Below are 20955 nucleotides of genomic sequence, written 5' to 3' on the forward strand. Positions count from 1 at the left end.
ATATAAAACATAGCCCTTAAGACCTTTAGAGGGGAAAATTTAAATCAACACATCTTAGCTTGCTGTTTCTTCTTTGAAACCTACCTAACTTTTATTCTTTATCCTACTGTTATCTCTTTAACAAAACTGTTATAAAGGCTGGCAAACTTTATAGCAGATGACCATTAGCTGGGTGAGTTACTCTGTATTTCTGGGCTTTTTCTGATGTATATGAGGTCTGTATCACATCATTAATAAATTTCTCCTTACCTTTCTCTTGTTAATCTTTGTTGTTCTAATTTTTTTTCCTAGTTTATACTGGAGTGACAGCACAGCGGGTAGAGCATTTGCCTTGCACAAGGCCAACCCAGGTTCGATTCCTTCGTCCCTCTTGGAAAGCCCAGCAAGCTCCCAAGAATATCCTGCCCGTAAGGCAGAGTCTAGCAAGCTACCTGTGGCATATTCGATATGTCAAAAACAGTAACAAATCTCACAATGGAGACATTACTGGTGCCCACTCGAGCAAATCAGTGAGCAATGGGACAACACTGCTACAGTGCAGTTTATAAAGCACACAGATGGGCACAAAGTTATTTCTCTGATACTTGACAGTAGGTAGAGGAAATATAAAAGCTGAACTAAGATTAAGATTCATGCAGTTAAGTTAGATTGTTCACTTACAGAGTTTGTGAACATATGGCAAAATAAATGGCAGAATAATAGGCTAAGAGGGCAAACTATAGATTATTTGCAGTAGACAAAATTATATACATTCTCTTTTTATAGATTTAAGAATTAGTTTAAGAGCCAGAAATCCATTGATGTGAACAATATGGTGAACACTAGAAACAACATTTGATCTTTTCTCTTTAATTGCTATTTAATTTCAATTATGCTGGGAATTTGAGGAAAAGTTTGAAATGATTTATTTTCCTAGATGAAAACAGAGAAAAACTGTAGAGTATAGGAAGTGAAGATCACATATTTATAGTGTTCTTTTAAAAGGTTTTGACAAACAATGACTTGCATTTTAGGGGCACTCAATAAAAATAAAGGAACATATCTGTAATAGGTTTTCCCAGGTTTAGGGGACCAGATAAACCATTATTAATTGATTTTTTGAATGTTACTATTTTTACTGTTCATTTTGGTGACTAAATATTGAATTTCTAAATTGAGGGAAGTATGCTAGCAATCTATGTACTTTTTTTTTTGACTTGCACAATGTAATTTTGTGATATTTATGTTTCAGGAAAAATAAGCTTTGAAATATTTCTCTTCTTTTTGTTTTCATTTCTCTGTCTTTTATTTTCCTTTCCCTCTCACAACCATTTCTACTCTTGTTTTTGATTATGCTTTCAAAGATGGATGAAGAACATTAATTATTTATCTTTCACTGGTCTTTTCAGTGTTTTCCCCATCGGTTTTCAGTGTTCTTATTGTGCTGGGTAAGAGTCTTTGTAGTTAGCCCCCCTGAAAGATACCAAAGGATTAAGGTGGAGATAGCGCTTTGTCTTCTCTACCTGTCTTCAAGAATGACAGGAAGAATATGAGAACTGTTGCAGAGCTACATAGTGGCCTCATGCTTCGGGAGCTGCAGTGTGAAGGTGCTTAATATGGTGCAGGTCAAGTGTGGTGTGGAGGCTGTTGGGAACCACCTGATAGGGAGGGGGGTTCTGCCTCCCTTTCTGGAATAGGCCCAGTGATATTAGCTGGAGGCAATTCTCACTTGGGATCATAGAGCAGCAAGCAGATGGTCTTCAATACTGCTTTCTAAGGAAGCTTACATTTCTCTTTTTTTTTCTTAGTTTATTTTTTGTAAATTAGCTGTCTATACAATGCCAAATTTATTTTGGAGTCTAATTATTTTTCAATATTTTATGTAGCACTGTAGCACTGTCCTCCCATTGTTCATCCTTGGGACTGGGAACAAAGACTTGGCCCTGAGGAACAGCGCACACCGCTGTGCGGGGCAGCCTGGAAAGCAGAGGCAAGGAGGGCTCTGGTACGAGGGCGCAGGGAGTGGGGAGGGCAGCCGGGGTCATTGACTAACCTGGGGACAGGGAGCAAAGACGGGGCCCTGGAGAACGCGCACACTGGCACGCGGGGCCGTGGCTGGGAAGCAGAGGCGGGGAGGGCTCTGGGTTAGAGGACTTGGGTTTGGGGAGAGCATCCGGGACCCTTGAATAACCCGGGGATGGGAAGTTTAATATCTTAAACATAAAATAACACCACAATACTCTTATCTTTTCTAGAACTTCTACTGAAAAATACATAAGCTATTTTGCACAAATGTATAGAAAAATATCATCAATACATGTAAGTTACCAATACCAACATTTTTACCAAATTGAATAGTTTCTATATTCTCAAAAATCAAGAAATGAGATCTGACATTTTTGTATTTATCTGATACATCATTTTATATTTTACAATTTCTTAACGCAGCCATTTATTTTATATCAAGACATTGACAATATTTTATCATAGTGTAGAAGTATTTATTTTAAGTAAGGTACTTTCAACACAAAGTAATATTGCATCAATTATTTCTACAGTCTACAGTCAACTTCAGATCACCTCTACTATTGTGTGTGGTTCTGATTAAATACTCTTTTGACAGGATTATTCATTTCATCAGTCTAGCTTTAAAATGAATATTCTCTTATGAACTGTGAAAGATTCTTTGATTTCAATCTCATAATCATATTCTTATAAACTTTGCTAACAGCTAATAATATTAGTTGAGCGTCTGCTTTATATCAAATGGCTGTTGGCTTAACAATTTGAGTCTCATTTTGATTGTATTTAGGTTTTCATTAAAAGAGGCTTTTGATTGAAAACGTGGTTTATTAATTGCAAACTTCTGTGAATTTGGGTTCTAATAATTCTTATTCAGTATAAGTATATTATGGAAAATCCTACAAGGACAAAGTAGAGGGGTGGGTGTGAAGTACTGCAAAGCAAAGCGCGGGAAGGCCTGGGTGTAAGTACAGGTTCCTGTGCTGTACTGGGTCCTATCTAGATATTCATTTGCACCCTTGGACAACAACCCTTTGGAAAGGGTAAACTTTCTTTTATTTGGTTTTATGTCCTTAAAACAAACAAAAATGCTTTATCAGTAGCAAAACTAAAAGCTTGAATATAGAAGGGGGATGTGGAAAAATCTAGTATCAAAAAGTTCCAGAAAAGTGATATTTGGGATAATTTGCTAGAATTATTTTTCCTCACTAAAGTAATGCTATTTGCCATCTACACCCTCATATCCACAAATATAGTTGAATAGTAGTGTGTAGTTTTTAAGAAGAATTGTAGTGATTTTATTTGATTTGTTTTCCTAGCAATTTTATTGAAATAAATTTACAATGTATTGATGATGTTTCATTTATTACTGTGAGTTTCAAAAGAAAGGGTCAGAGGGCAGTCGAGGGAATTGAGAATTTGGTGGCCAAGAAACATTCCCCTGGCCGACTCACAGTGGCAACAGACGGACAAAAGATGGGTGAACAGAGAAACAGGGACTGGGCCCCAAACTGGTCGGTAGACGGTTTATTTCTCTCTCCTCCCCACCATAGTTCAATCTCTCCACTACTGCACACTTGTAGCTGTACTTTTGGTTGTAGTCTAAGTCATCATAGTTCCATCATCCTAGTCTCCTCGTAGACCTCAAAGTCCTCTCCCTCATTATTTCCTTCCTAGTCTCATTGTAGTTTTATAATCCTCTACTTCCAGTCATCTTCATCATCTAGTCCACCTTCTAGCCTCACAGATCCACTAGTCCTCAAAGACCTCAAAGTTCAAAGTCCACTTGTATCCCCTTATAGCATAGTTATATAGGTATCATGAATATGGTGGGGGTACACATAGGTGGGATTAACTCAAGGGCAATATCTCATCTGAGGGTTCTGCTCTCCAGATTACTAGGAGATCTGCTCAAGGGCAGGATTCCATATAAGGCGTATTGCTTTCTCCGTCTTCAGCTAGTCATCCATTTAAATAATCATAGTCAATTTACTTCTTATAATATTTCTGGCTATTTTGTAAGAACACAGTGAGAGAGACATTAAAATTAAAGGTTGGCTTTAATCTTAATATATTGCACTGTATACTGCAGACCACAGTCCACAGGCCAGGTTAGTCTTTCCTAACAGAAGGATCCTTATTCTGTTACTTCTTTTTGGGTCATGACAGAGTTTGTTCCATGACTGTGCTCTTAACTTATTATACTTATGGCTCTTAGCTTGTCTCCTTTCGATGGCAGAGTAGCTTATAATTTGTCCTTGGTCCATCCAGTCCCTTCATCAGTAATCTGCTTTTAGAGTGTGAGGAACTAAGGGCAACTGAGGCTTAAGTCAAGTAAATATGGATGCCAGGAGTAAATATTATTTTAGAGTCAGTTAACTCCTACATTACAAAGCAGAGCACCAACTGTCTTCCTGTGTCTATACAAAAAGGACATTGCTAAACAAGGCATGCAAATGACATAAAGGAAAGAGAAAAGCAATATAGGATTATTAGTGCTTGATGGAATTGGGTGTGCCTCAGGGGCACTGTTGTGGAATGGCTCAATAAACCTTAGCTCCCTTCGAGGGAGCAAGGACAACCCTATGTTATGCAACATATTACACAATATAATATAATGAATACTAAAATTATAGTATAATTGTAGAACTGTAGCACTGTTGTCCCATTGTTCATCGATTTGCTCGAGCGGGCACCAGTAATGTCTCCATTGTGAGAGTTGTTGAACATTTTTTGGCATATCGAATATGCCCAGGGTAGCTTGCCAGGCTCTGGCATGCAGGCGGGATTCTCTCTGTAGCAGCTGACATGAGTTCGATTCCTCTGTCCCTTTCTGAAAGCACAGCAAGCTACCGAGAGTATAGTATTGCAATTCTGTTACTTGTCATATCATATAACAAATGATTTTATCTACAGAATTAAAAGTCAACTTCTTTTTGTTTATTGGTTATCATTACAAATATTTTCTTTTATAAATCAAGCAGTCAATAACATTTATTAAGCTTTAATTATGTGATGAATATCATCTAAAATTAACCTTTAGATGATTAAATTAGTGATTTACTATTATTCCTCAAATATGTAACAAAATAATCTTTAATTTTTTTTTTAATCTTCTACGTACTAATAGTTCCCATCTTTTTACTCCAATATTTCTCAGGAAGTTCCACAATTTTAAGTTTTCTGATTGCATATTTAAACTTTTCTTGTAAATTATTTACTTTTCAGATAAAATCTTATATTGAAAAATACTTCATTTTTAGATATCTACTTAATTTTTAATTCGGATTTTACTTAAGTTTTACCTGGAACTCAAATTTATTGTGCTAAAGAAAGCATTCTTATTTAACCTGCGGTGTCGCTAGTTATGCTATATTTTCATTTTTATCATTTATTTATTAATTTCTTTTTGGATCACAACTGGCAATGCACAGGGGTTAATCCTCGCTCTGCACTCAGGAATTATCCCTGGCAGTGCTCAGGGGACCATATGGGATGCTGGGAATTGAACCCGGGTCGACCGCGTGCAAGGCAAACGCCCTACCCGCTGTGCTATTGCTCCAGCCCCTTATCGTTTATTTTTGAATCATGATTTATAAAGCAGTAATGTTGAAGATATTTAGGAGAGATACATGCTCTGTGTAAATAAATAAAAAATTATAAAGTGAGCTGCTCAAGTCAATTGTTTTGATAGAAATTTTAATAGTATTTTGTGTTCTATTCAAAACAAACATGTTTATAATCATCACAATATTTTATAGTGACCTGCATTCTCCAAGTCATTTCTATTTAATTGCATTCTAAAATCACGAATCACGAAATCACAAAATCCCGTTAATCACCAATTTCTCGAGCAGGCTCAGTAACATCTCATTTCGTCCTTTCCCTGAGATCTTAGAAGTCCATCTCGACTTGACCCTCCTAATGATGTTGCACTGGGGGCTCTTCAGGGTCAGGGGAATGAGATCCAGCTTGTTACTGGATTTTGCATATGAATACACCATGGGAAGCTTGCAAGGCTGTCCCATGTGGGCAGGAAACTCTCAGAAGATTGCCAGTTTCTCCCAGAGGGAGAGAAGTAGGCTAAAGATATCACTTCTGAGAGTTTGCTTTCAAGTCTCTCTCTGGATGTTGGCCATTGATGGGATTACACCCACCTGGGTTCCTCTGCCGGTACCTTCATGCATTAAGCCTATCCAAACGTGTGGAGAGGGGCCTCGAGCATGGCTGTAGCTAGGTTCCAGTGGTCTTCGGCTGCCGGGAGCTCTGCTCGGTGTGGGGAGGGAAGCTGGAGCCCATCCCCTCCGAGGGGCCCCGGGGAAGACAGCCAGGCGTGCGGGCAAGAGACTCTCTGCATTCTAAAATATTTCAATTTAACCTGCACATGAAGCCCTGGTTCTGCCATGGACATGGTAATTCTATCCCCTTACAACTTTCTAATTAAGTTTCCTTCAATAAAAACTTTCTTGCTTCACTACAAAAAAGTAAAATAAAATGTCTCTACGTGTCAAGAAGGTACCTGATAACCTTGAAGGCATCAAAGAAAGATAAATACAATATAAATATCTCTAAGATGGCTATAACCAAGGTATTACAATTGTTATCACCAATCATTCTTTATCAACATACCTGTCATAATTTAAAAATATATTAAAGCAACACAAACAAAATATGAAAATGGTTTCTGAAAAATACTCTAAAAGTTTACAATTTTAAGTATTCTAGAAATAAAGCATTAAAGATGAAGCTTCAAGGCTATATATTAATTGGGAAAATAAACATTTATAGTTGTATATACATAAACCTGTATATATGCATTTATACATACATATAAATACATATAATAAAGAGGCTGCTACCTATTATATGATTTTAGATTCTTTGAGATATATCAGCAAAAAGTGTTAGGGGAAAAAAATCTGTGTCCACAGATTATTGAGAAGTTGGAAATAAAAAGACATGAAGTCTGTTTCCAGTGTACAACACTGCATTAATCATTTTTTGCCATTTTTTGTTTTCAGATTTCTAAACTTAAAATTACATTCTAATCCAGCTTATTTTATACATGAAAAAATTATATGCTTTAAGAGGAAGCTATCATAAACCTACAAAATTGGCTGAAATAAAAAAAAATCATTGTAGCTTAAAGGCATAGCATTTTCCAAACTGTCATAAAATTTTCCATTTTAAACTACACTTGGAGTTTCTTTTTTGCACAAAGCAGAGACATCCCTTACTGTTCTGTTGTGTGAACTGTGCTATTGTCGCCATTCTATTCTCTCTCATTGGCTGGAGACAGTAGCATAATCGTTTACTTGTCATATGATACACATAAATGTAGTTACTCATATTGGCAATTAAATTGCATGTCAGCTGAGATAGTATAAAAATTAAACAAAGTTCTATGCTAATTAAACCACACATGTCAGTTAAGATAATATTACAAAAATTAAACAAAAATAAAATGCAAAACAAAAAGAGAATTCTTCAAACATAAAGTCGCTGACAAGGATTACAAAGAACGAATAGGAATTTCAATAAGCAAAATGACCAGACTCTAAAAATACATATCTACCTGAGATGTTAAAGAAATATTGACAGCACAATTAGAAACAATCTCCAGATTGAAGAAAGAGTAAAAACGAAAATTGCATACAAGTGTATCAAGGACATTGTCATGCTCGTTCCTGTGGTCTGCAGAACTCTGGGACCTGAGTAGTATGCCATCCTTGAACCAGAACATTGGATGCTGTCCTGGTTAAGTAGTATCAAAAGTGGTCCTTAACCCCCTTAGCACCACGTGGCCTTACAACATATATATATACAAAAATTAAAACATATATGCAAAAATTAAAACAAGTAATAAATGTAACTCTACTTTACAAAGAATGCAAATTGTTATAATAAACTCATAGAAGGAATTCGAAGACAACTCAGTTAATAAAGCACATTCGTAATGTATATAAGACCCCCGCATTAATCCCTGGCACCCTAGGACTCCCTGCACACGTCTATTCGAACCTGGAATGATCTCTCTCTCCTGGAATACCAATGTGTCCAGATATCAAAGAGCAGGTCTGAGCAACAAGCCTTCATTTGTGCATTGCTGGGCCAAACATAACTATAAGTGGCTATAATTTTTTTTTAAAAGAAACTCAAGGAACTAAAAGATAATTCAGAAATACAAGTCAAAATAATATATAAGGAAAAAAACAACAAAAAAACCCCCTCAAAAGCAATGAGTTCAAATGTAAAAATCACTTAAGGGATGGTAGAAATTGAACCTTTAAATAAGAAAATAATAGAGGCTCAGGATGCCAGAGAAAGCTATGGAGGTGAAATAGACTCAATGAAACAGCCAATCAAAAGCCTCAAAATAGTAATGCACAAATGGCTCAGAAGAGAATAAAAAAGAAACTATTTTTTAAAATGTGCGGTAAAAAGAGTTAAGAAGGATATTCTATCCCACTGACCAAGGACTATTCTTGGTCAGTGGGATAGAAGAAAACGGAACTACGTTTTTACTTTTATGGGCAGTTAATTTATGGCAAAAGAGTCAAGGACATAAAACAAAGAAAGGAACATCTTTTCAATAAATAGTACTTGGAAAGATGGATAATAGTATGCAAAATATTAAAACTGGAATGCTATTACCACTCCATCCATAAAATATAACTCAGACAGACTATGTGTAGGGTCAGGGATTTAACCCAAAGAACTAGAACACTTGTCTGGCATGTGCAAGGTCTAGAGTTCAATTCCTGTCATTGTATAAGTCTTGTTCCCCCGACTGCCAGAGTGGCACCCTGCTAACTCTCAGCACCCGTGGACCTAAGCAATACTGTGTCCTCAAGCACAAGCACTGAACCATCTGGCTGGCAAGGTCAGGCCAAATTGGTGGAAGTACTCTCTGGCTTTCTGAGCACTACTTTGGAAGCGAGAAATTTTTTATAGATTTGAATATTAAAGATAATTTATGAAACACATTGGCAAAACAGGAAAAAATTATTCAACAATAATGGTATAGCAATGTCTTTGGGGATTCAAAATAAAAGCAAAACTAAACAAGACAGAAATATAAGATAAATGGAAGGTATAGCACTGTAGCACTGTCGTCCTATTGTTCAATGATTTGCCCGAGGGGGAAACAGTAACGTCTCCATTGTAAGACTTCTTGTTACTTTTTTGGCATATTGAATATGCCACAGGCTTGTCAGGCTTTGCCGTGTGGGTGGGACACTTTCGATAGCTCGCCAGGCTCTCCCAGAGGGACAGAGGAATTGAACCCAGGTCGGCCATGTGCAAGGTAAATGCCCTACTCACTGTGCTATCAGTCCAGGCCTGAATGGAAGGTATATACAATTATAAGTTTTTGTACAGCAAAAGAAACTGTTGTTAATTGGAAGGCATCTGACAGAATGGAATGACAGTTTTCCACATCATATATCTGACAGATGGCTAATATTAAAGATAAAAAAGAACTCCCCAAACTCAACAGAAAACAGCCGCATCAAAAATGAGAAGAGATAAACAGACACTTTGCCTGCAAAGAAGTATAGATAGTTAATATAAAGATGAGAAAGGCAATCACTTAGTATCGATGAAATGTAAATAGTGACAATGAACTACCAACTTTCAGCTATGTTCCGAACACTAGAAACAAATGCTGCTAGGCATTTGAGGAAAAAGAAACCCATATAAACTTCTGTTGAGACTATAAATGGGTCCAGCTTTAATGGAAAGTAATATGGCTCTTTCTCTCATAGAATTTGCTGTAATATGTTGGAACTAGAAGATATGTTGAGTGAAGTCAGAAGAAGAAAGACAAACACAGGATAATCTTACCTGTGGCATATAGAATACTGCATGAGGAAATGTACTGTGGTAAAAGGGGGATTCATAGATCATCCTTGACTTCATTGTTTACAGAGGTGGACAGAGAGGAAAGAAATCCAAGGGGCACTGAAGATAATGGGAAGTAAATAGTGAACAGGCATCATCAGGGCATCAGCTATACTGGTGATATGAGTGAGTGATACAGTCATATATCCAAAACACAGACTCAAGAAAACTGAAAATATGAGATCTATGCTACAACCACTGAAACTTTATAATGTGCCTATTAAGTTGACAGGAGGGATGGGATGGGCATTGGGGTTGGGGAGGGAATATGGGAACATTAGTGGAGAGAAGTTGACACTGGTGTTTGGATTGTTGTTGAAATATTACATCAGCAATTGCACTTCTTGTGTATTCTACTTGAAAATCAAAAGTCTCTGCATCTAACTAATACACCACACTATGTTCATTATAGTATTAGTTTCAATAGCCAGCTATGTAATAATTCAAATGCCTGACACATATTATTTCATGAAATACCTGTGGTATACACCCAAAGAAATATATACAGCTATAAGAAAAGATTTTTTATTATAAGAAAACATATTTTTATTAAAATAACTTATCTGGAACTAGATGGTGTCATGTTAAGAAAAATAAATCAGAAGAATGAAGATAAGATGGCATGATTTCACTCATACATTAGATGTTATGCAACAAATTCAGGGCTCAAAATTAAAGGCAAAAAACTTTCTGCATTCTGACCACAGTAATGAGGTTACCTACCTGTGCATGTGTTGGGATTGTGGGATATTTAATAACCAGAGGTTCCAATAGATTTTGACGGGGAAATATTGTTATTTTACTAGGGAGGAAGTATGAAATGATAACCTTAAAATATATAGCCTTATAAATTAGCATTACCTCAATTGACCTTTTTTTAGAAAAAAAAGAATAAAACTGAAAAACATATATCAACATAAAAATTACCTCAAAATGGATTAAAAACTTGGAAAATGATCTAAAACCATAAGTTAAATAGAAACTGATATAGCCAGTGGCTATGTGAATGAGACTGTTTTGGAAGCAGAATCTGATTTCTCTTCAGCCTTCAGAAACAGATGCATGAGAGACCTAAATCAAAACTCCCATATTAATAATTTCCATCTCCCAAATCTCAGAAACTGTATAACAAAACTGCTTTAAGAGCTTTTTTATGGTGTCTTGCTATATAAGATTAAGTAATGTACTTTAAATTTTCCACATATACTTCACATGTCTATAATTTTTCCCTCACAAAATTTTCTTTAGGAATATGTACATGACTCAAACACACACACACACACACCCCTATATGTTTATTTCACATTAGAAAAATTTGTTTAGTGATGCTGTAATGATTATTAAATGTTTTTAAGAAAATAATGATATTATGTGTTGTATTTAATTATTTGAATGCCTGATAAAATAGTTAAATGCCAATTTTGTGAGAAACGTATAGGCTTCTATCGGGCTAATTAAATCACTGGTATCACTTGTAGTCCCATTGGTCTTCGATTTGCTCAAGCGGGCGCCAGTAACATCTCCATTTGTCTCTGTCACGAGCTAGTGCAGGCCAATGATATCTGCTTGTTCCAGGAACAGGAAGAGCCCCAAATTATTCATTCAGGGATTTGACGAAAAAATCTGACCATCTAGTTGGTGGGCGGCCTTCTGACGTCCCGTGGAATCCAGTCAGTAACAGCTCTAGTACAGCGGTCGTCTCTGAATCGCATTACATGACTGGCCCATCTGATTTTTGATGCCTTAGCAAACGAGACAGCATCTTTGATTTTTGACTGTTGACGGAGGTCAGAACTCCGGATTCCTTCTCTCACTTGAGACATGATATTCCCAGCATAGCTCTTTCAATTCCTCTTTGGGATACCCTAATAGTGTTCTCATCCTGCTTGCATAGGGCCCAGGTCTCTGAGGCATATGTTAGTGCAGAAAGAACGGTGGAATCGAAAATATGTGTCCAAAGTCGGAGGTTCTTTATTCTCTTAACCACCTCTTTGATGCTCTTGAATGCATTCCACGCTACTCTCTTTCTCCTGTGCAGTTCTGGCACCAAATCGTTCCTCATGTTGATTTCTTGACAAAAGGTACACCTACCTGCTGCGTTTGGAGATGTTCATTCCATTGAGAGCAAATGGAGCTTCAGGGACCAGTTCGTTTTTCATGAACATTGTCATGTTGAGATTCAGCTGCAGTCCGACCTTTCCACACTCGTGGTCGAAGTTGGCCAGCATTTGTGCTGCTTGGCTAATGTTTGGTGTTATGAAAACGATGTCATCAGCGAAGCAGAGGTGGTGTAATTGTCGATTGTCTATCTTCACTCCCACTCCTTCCCATTCCAGTCGTCTCATGATGTTCTCGAGGGCAGCACTGAACAGTTTCGGTGAAATGGTATCACTCTGCCGCACCCCTCTCTTTACATCAATGATCACTTCCTTGTAGAATGGTGAGATCCTGGTGGTGAATCCACAATACAGCTTTTAGAGGATTTTGATATACAGAGTTTGGACGCCCTGTTTGGCCAGGGCTTCAATGACCACCTCAGTCTCAACAGAATCGAAGGCCTTCTTTTAGTCGATGAACGTTAGACAGAGTGGAATCTTGAAGTCTCGCGAAACTTCAATGAGTTAGGTCACTGTGTGGATATGGTCTCTCATGCTGAATCCGCTTTGGAACCCGGCTTCCTTCATCTAGTGTTCTGCCTATTCTATTCAGGATGACACAAGTGAACAACTTGTAGACGACAGATAGCAGGCAGATTGGGCGATAGTTGCCCATGTCATGGATGTCTCCCTTCTTGTACAAGAGAATGGTCCTACTGGTTTTCCACTGAGACTGAACCTTGCATTCAGACAGGTAGTGTGTGAAGAGTCGGGCCAGTGTATTGATGAGTACTGGCGGCAGATTCTGCAGGTGTTCAGGTCAATCTTGTCCGGAACAGGTGCTGTTCCTGTCTTTACCAAGAAAATGGCGTGTTGGATTTCATAAGAGAGAACATTGGGAACGACATATCCATCCTGCGGAATTTGGTATGTGGGCAGGTGGACATGGCTGTCAAAGAGATCCGAGTAGAAGTCATGAATAATCCTCTCTATTGCCTTTCTGGAAGATGTGATAGATCCATTGGGACGTCGGAGGGCAGTAATCTTGGTCTTGTAGTTGGCGCAGGACAGGTAAGCCTTTTGAATACTTTCCCCAGCTTCTGCTGCACTGGCCAACACTGCTGCTCTTCTCTCTTTGAAGTCTTCCTTTATCGCATCTCTGCACAGCTTTGTGAGCTTGGACGTTAGTTTGTGGTTGCCTGAGGCTCTCGCCAAACCACGTTGATGAATGAGCTCGAGAGTTTCTGGGCTTATTAAAAACAGATAAAATTTATAAATTCCTATTAATTTGTTAAAAATGTAATACAATAAAATCATATTTACCTTCTGTGCCATAATTCACAATTTTGCTCCTTGCAGAATACAGATGGAGAGTTTTAAAAATAATATGTATATAAAAATCATGTAGGTGTCAATTTTTTGCTATTACAAGTGTTTATTCACTGATTTCTCTTTTAAGACAAAATTGATGAAATTTGAAGATGAATGATACTAATGTAAATAACTCTTAAGCACAATGAAATTTTATTATCATACTGATGGTGTAACCTCATGGAATTACAGTAAAGATTTTGCTAGACATAGAAATTCGAAGACAAATATACTTGTCCCTTAGAATAGAGCAAGTACCCACACACATATACTGGTCAGCCATGATTAGAAAATTAGGCCACACTGTGCTCAAATGTTTATGTTTGGAAAAATAAGGATTATGGGATCAATTTTCTGGAACTAAAAACTGTGTGATGGAACCTGGAGGAGAATACATGACAAATTATTAGAATAAAAGATCATCAATTTTGTTAGATTTTTAAGACTATGTTTTCCTTATTAATAATTAAGTGATACAAAAAATGTTCAGCATGACTAAATAGATTAATATGGTGTTTATTATAGAAGTGGGATGACAACAGTTTCATTTTAAAAATATTAATTCTGAGGTGTATCTCAAATAAAAACATTTTCCTATGACTAAATTTTAATATACATTTTACAGTTGAAAAGGACACAATTTTCAATAGTAGTAAATATCTATGAAAACTAATTTTAACACTGGATAAAGTGTAAATTGATCTAAGATCAATTCATGACTTGGTAGAAAGTTTCATAAATAATATGGTGAGGAAACTATTATTCTTTATATATCTATGTATATAAATGCCCATTGACCATGAGACTCACTAAAATATTGAGTTCTATGTCATTATAACCATGTGTTCTCCCACTATTTTTCCAGTATATAAGAGTATATGCTATAATGTTATAATTCAAATGATTATTATATTTTTGCTTACAAATAGACAAGCACTGGTGATCAAAATATGTTACTAAAATTTGATACAAATTGCATAATTTTAATTATTGTATAATTGCATAAAATTCATCATTCCCATCACTCCTCCCTCTAATTGTTGCTCTCCAGACTATAATCTAGTGTCTATGATTTATTATTGATTATTAATTAATCTATTAATTAATCATTAACATTGTCTGTGACTTTGATTTGTTTCTCTATATATCACGGATGACTAATTTTATTCAGCATGCTACCCTCCACTTCCAGCTATGTTACAGCAAAGTTCATGACATATTTTCTTTGTGGATTCGTATTATTCCATTGCATATATACAACCTTATCTATTCATCTTTTTTTTGATATCTGGGTTGTTTCCATTTATAACATATGCTACTAAGATCTAAAATGAACATAGTTATGCATCTGCTTTTATAAATCAATATTTCTGTGTTTTGGGGTGGACATCTACAATTGGAATACCTGGAACAATGGGAGCTCCATTATTACTGCATTTTTGAGAAATCTCTATACTGCTTTCCATAGAAGCTTGACCAGATGACATTCTCTCCAACAACAAATGAGAATTCATTTTATGCCATACTCTTCTCAGCACTTATTTTTATTTTTAAAAATTTGTTAATTTATACCATTTTTACTGGTATAAGATAGTACCTTATTGTCATTTTTATTTCTCAAAACATGATCGATCTATAATTTGACTCAAGAGTGAGCTTTTATACCAAAATAAGCATCGCATATAGAATCGTTGATGTGTAATTGAGTTCATTTCAAACTACTGATTTGTGGACCCTCAGTGACTTTTTGAAGTTTACTCCAGGTGCTATTAAAATTTTACTATTGAAATTGACAAAATTACATTCTTACCCTCATGATTCTTTTATGATTTTCATCATTACACTGCAAATTTTTTTCATTAAGTGCTTATTAATATGTTTTGGTAGAGGAACTGAGCCATACCTGTTTCTGCTTAGGGTTTACTCTTGGGTATGTACTCTAGAATCACTTATAGTGGTGCTTGGGGGATCATATTCTATACTTGGAATTGAACTTCGTGTTGACCACCACCAAGTGATGTGCAAGGCAAGTGCCTTGAACACTGGATTTTTTTCTCTTGACCCCCATCCCGTTGTAAAGTCATTGTTTTTAGTTTTCTGTATATATGCTTTTCCTTTTTACTATATTAATTGTTCATCACTACATAAAACATTAAATCCCAATTTAACAGATTGATACAAACATTTGTTTTTAACTATATATGGATTCGGAATCAGGTCTGACTTGTGGGCTAGCATCTCATCTTTTTGCCTATGTTCTTTTATTATTATTATTATTTTTTAATTTTAATTTTTTTATTGAGTCACCATTTGGAAAGTTACAAAGTTTTCAGGTTTAAATCTCAGTTATACAATGCTCGAATACCCATCCTTTCACCAGTGCACATATTCCACCACCAAGAGTCCCAGTATAGCTCCACCCCGCACCCCCACACCCCTAACCCCCCCACGCCCCTAGCCTATGTTCTTATTCATCACAAAATTCAACTGGATCAGATCACCTTCCAAACAGTGCTTGTTGATAGCATTTTTTTATTTATAGGATGTTGAATAAAATCTTTGAGGCCTGTTCATTCCGTTTCCTAGCAGGTAGTCCATTCAATCAGTGCAAGCAGGTGAGAATGAATGCCATGAAAATCATTCTTTTAAAACTGAAGAGTTGATATGATAAACTATTTTGTCATATCTTAGTCAAGAACTCAATCATTTCATTCAGTACACATTCAAGGAAGAGGATTCCACAAGAGGTTATTAACAGAAGACATGAGTCATTGAGATTCAGTTTTAAAGAGTATCTAATACATCTGTTATATATTAGTAAACCAAAAAAAAATAGACTATGCAAGAGAAATAGTAACACGTTAATTACAGAATAGTTTTTCTTTCCACCCACAACTAAGCAGTGAATCAATCAATAGTAATCTTGTAGAAGACTTCAAAATACAATTAATGTATTATGGTATTTATATATTAATAATTCTGCATATAACTAAATAACATAATACATTTTTAGAGTTTTGTTGTTCTTATTATTCATTTTTTCAGGCCATTTTTCTGCCTCTGGCCTCAGGGATAACCACTGTTGGGATTCATGGGACCATCTATGGTGCTGAGGCTTGAACCCAGGTATATTGCATGAAAGACAAGTGCCCCACATACTGTATCATCTCCGTGGCCTACAATTTTTAAAGACAATGATCTCTGGGTTGTTTTGTTATTTTCTTATCAGGGACTGAGGGAGCAGTAAGGAGTTGTGGAGTCACTAAGCTGTCTTCTTTTATTTGTGGTTGTAGGGATTAGATCCAAGGTCTCATGCATGAAAATCATGCACTTTACCACTTAGCTATATCCCTGATTGCAATAAACTCTATTTTTACTATTTTTCTCCATTTTTCCCCTTTGGCCATAGCCAGTAGTGCTCACAGCTTACTTCCGGCTCTTCACTAAGGATTGGATCTTGGAGGGCTGAGGGACCATATGAAATCCCAGATGCTGAACTCGGGTTAGTTCATGCAAAACAAATGCCGTTCACATTTATCTCTCTGCCTCAAATATTTTTCTTTTGTAAATATATTTTTGTTTCCCCAAACAGTTCTTAGGGACCACAGGCCAATCCAAGTTGTACGCATTCCAATTGTGCTAATTATGCTGGGAACATCCAGGATTACATTGTGTAGTTCTGTAGGACTATTGGGTGCTAGGGATTGAATTTGGAGTCTTGTAAGGGCAAATAAGATCCAGGTTTTTGAGCTCTCTTCCTAGCCCACAGCCTTGTTTCAATGCACATTCGTGACAATCTACTGTGTTTCAAGTGATGATACTTTATAGTCTGACAATTTAGCAAAGTTGGAAATGAACTGAACTATTCCCTTTTCTGTTGGTTTTGGGTCAGGATTAGCCACAGGAAAACTATTGAGAAGGGGAATGTTGACTTGAAGCAGCAATTATGCTGCGCAGGTCAGCTTAGTTCAAGTTTCTTGTTTGAGCAGTGCTGGCTCACTTTACTGAAGGGGTAGTAGCTGGTTTATTAACTCTTCCTGGTCTCACTGGTTTTGCTCCTCTTTCTGATTTTCTAAGTCCTGGGCCAGTTTTCATGCAGGTGTTTGGCTAAGTGCAGTATCATCTCTGCCGCTCATCTACATTGTTAAATTTGCAGGTAATGAATAAGTGAGATACTAGTGAAGGTTTTTTTTTAATTTTTAAAATTTTATTGAATTTTGGAGAGAGACTGATAGTTTGTAATTCTTTCTTAAGGTCCCAGCTGATCAGTGTGGGGTTCAGTTTATACCTAGATTATTTCAATTCTATGTTCTATCCAGATCAGGCATACCACTTGATTCATGTATGTAGATTTAAGTGAACTGCTTAATTGTCTCCCTCCATGACTTAAATTTAATCTGCATAAGAGATTGTTATATCACTCCTGGTGACTCTATGTCAGATTTAATTTTGAAAAATGATAAAACTTCTCATCTCAGAATCTTTTCCAGTATCTCATTATTGTATACTATGCTACTCCCTTCTTAAAAGTGGGAGAGTTCTTGTTATATGCCTTAACTAATGAAGTGGAGTAGAAGTGACAGCTGAGATTTATAAGATTAAACCATAGAGATGATGGTTCATGATAATTTTTCCTTAGGATACTTCACCTTGAAGTTGGTTCCTACACTATAAGGAAATCCAGGCAAACAGAGTGGCCATAAGAACAGATACCTCTAGTCTTCTGTTTGCACTGAATTCTCAAACATATCCTGAACCAGACTTGTCAATCATGTTATGGAATATCATCTTGGAATCACATTTTTCAGTCCTCAGTTGAACAAGTCCACTTAACTGAGCGGGGGGAAAGAGTTGAGCTTTCTTCACTGAGACCTATTCCATTTGCAGACTTTATTGGTAAAATAAGTGATTGCAATTCTGTTAAATCACTAAATTCCTGGGTAATATTTTGCATAATAGATTACAATAAGTCATTTGATTTTGCTGTGATAAACAAATATTTAATTCTATTCATGTGATTTATATCATATTAAAATAATTACATGGTTTCAGTAAGCATTTGATCTTTCTGTTCCTCTTTACAAGGTATATTAATTGAACAAAATAAAATTCTTCTCTATATCAAAAAGTATTGTGGTTTAGGTGGAGGAAATATTAATTATTTTATTTCTTACTTCTCTGCCTGACTTTTCACTGACCTCTTTGCATGTATATAGACACATACACACACATATATATGTGTATATATATGCATATATATATACACACACATATGTATATACATATATATACGCATATATACGTAGATATGTATACATATACATATATATATATAGGGCTGGGAGGGATTTGTTATTCCTAGTCCTTGTCTGGAGTGAGTCTGCATGCAGGAAATGTTAAAAAGGCACTTAATCCCTCTGGTAATGGTAGTCTCTTTAAGTATACACATTGTACTAATAAATGTTTTCATTTCACCAATTACAAGTCCTCAGGGTTTCTTTCATTTCTCTCAGTAACCAATGTAACAAAAATTACAAGTCTTTTTGTGAGAATGAGAGTAATAATCTAAAACACTAACAACTGATGTCAAAACTTCTACTCAGAAGGCACAAAGGATCATCCTTATGATTGTTACCAAAGGGTGGTAGCAGACATAGGAAGAAAGAATATTTCATAATTTATATGTTATAGAGAATATGGATATTATAATGGTAGGCATATATATGGTTCTGTGGTCATGATTTTTTATAGTATTACAAACATTTGTTTTCAGTATACCACACATTAGATAAAATAGTGAGAAAAATCTAGAAATTTCAAGCCATAGTCCATAAAATTTATTTCTAAAAAAACCTCTGGAGATTACCATAATTGATTGGAAGATTAGATGATCTCAAAGGCAACAAGCAGAAAGGTTAAGAGCCTCTCTTTTTCTTTCTCCATAGTTTATTTTCCACTATCCATTTTGAGCTTCTCTAAAACAAGTCCCTCCTGACATATTAGCATATATTAGTCCTAAGCAGTATCAAATTAACAAGATTGTTTTCTAAACCATGACACTATTTATACTGCTTTCATTCTCTTTCGCTAAGTCCGCTAGAAAAATTTAGCTGTTTCTAGAGTCTGACTTACAAAAATTTTTCTGGGAAAAGTCAGTTAGTGAATGCTTCATCTCCATTCATATGACTTTGATTTCAAAAATAGCTTTTCCTTTGGTAAGGAAAAGGAACTTGTGAGAACTCTTTTTTCTTAGGCTTTGAAAAAAATTTTTTGCCCTTTAATAGTACAGTACTGAGTTGATTCACTGTTAATTCAAAGCAGGTCCTGGGCATATTGCCTTGAGTTGAAGGTTATGGTTGGAAATAATACCATGGATGTTTTCTAAATGGTTTCACTGTATATTACATAACACAAGCAGAATTTCAGTGGAAGCTAAGACAGGAGCAAAATACATAATGTCACCAGCTTCTTTTCTCTACCTACTCACTCATTTTCATGTTTATATATGATAAGTAATTAAGTGAAATAATTTTCTATATGAATCTCTACAAGGTTATGTTTTATAAGTTTCTTTCTTTATGGAGTATTTGGAAGAAAAGTATTGGAAAATTTTCAGGGATCTTGTTCTAGAGAACTGAGTGGAGAATTGAATTCAAATATAAGTAGGACATGCTCTGGTCCTGAGAAATTTAGAACCATATGGAGGAAACACACACACACTTATTGTACCAGTAGAGAGATTCAAATAGAGGTATAATACATCTCTACAGAAGGAAGGAAACTTGTGAATTAAGTACAAAACATTTTATGACATATTCTCCGTGAACAAAGAGGACCCAATGAATTTTAAAAGAAAAAAATTGAAATATATAAACCCATAAGTACATATTTAAAAACTTGGTATTTGAAGTTGAGTTGTAATACAGAGATATAGAAATGTCAGATGTTATATGCACTTCAGAATTTTAAATAAATACAATACACTTTTGATTTGTGTTGTGTGCATTAAACTATCAAGAGATTATTAAAATAGACATTTAATATTTTCAATAACTTTACATGACTTTAGAGTTTTTTCATTCAATTTTGTGGTCCCTGTACTTCAAACTTAGTTATGTCAAGTTTTATTTTATCTACTTATGCAGCTATACCATGTATTATTGACGTATTTTATAAGTACAAGAATAAATTAATTGTTATATTCCCTTGCCAGATTCTAAAGGTACTGTTTATCCACAATAAACACACCTTTAACTTGTCAACAAATTTGTGTTGTCTGGAGAAAGAGTGGGATGCCAACCTAAGCTCAGTAGCAGTAAATCAAGACATGGGATATAGGAAGCATCCCTTCAAGGGACCAGACATTAATATTCTGACACAGAATTAGAAGTTAAGCTGAAAAAAGAAAGGGATTTGTGTAATAAATTTCTCTAAAGAGCAATTTCACTAATAGTTGCAGAAGGTAAGTTGACAAAAGCTCATCAATAAGTAACAGCACATTATTGTGAATTAGCTTTCCCAACAGCTTCATGAATCTTTATTCAGAATCTTTATTCATTATGTTTGTACACACTACACTAGCCTG

Source organism: Sorex araneus, chromosome 1 (assembly GCF_027595985.1).
Source record: "Sorex araneus isolate mSorAra2 chromosome 1, mSorAra2.pri, whole genome shotgun sequence".
In the NCBI taxonomy this organism is placed as follows: Eukaryota; Metazoa; Chordata; class Mammalia; order Eulipotyphla; family Soricidae; genus Sorex; species Sorex araneus.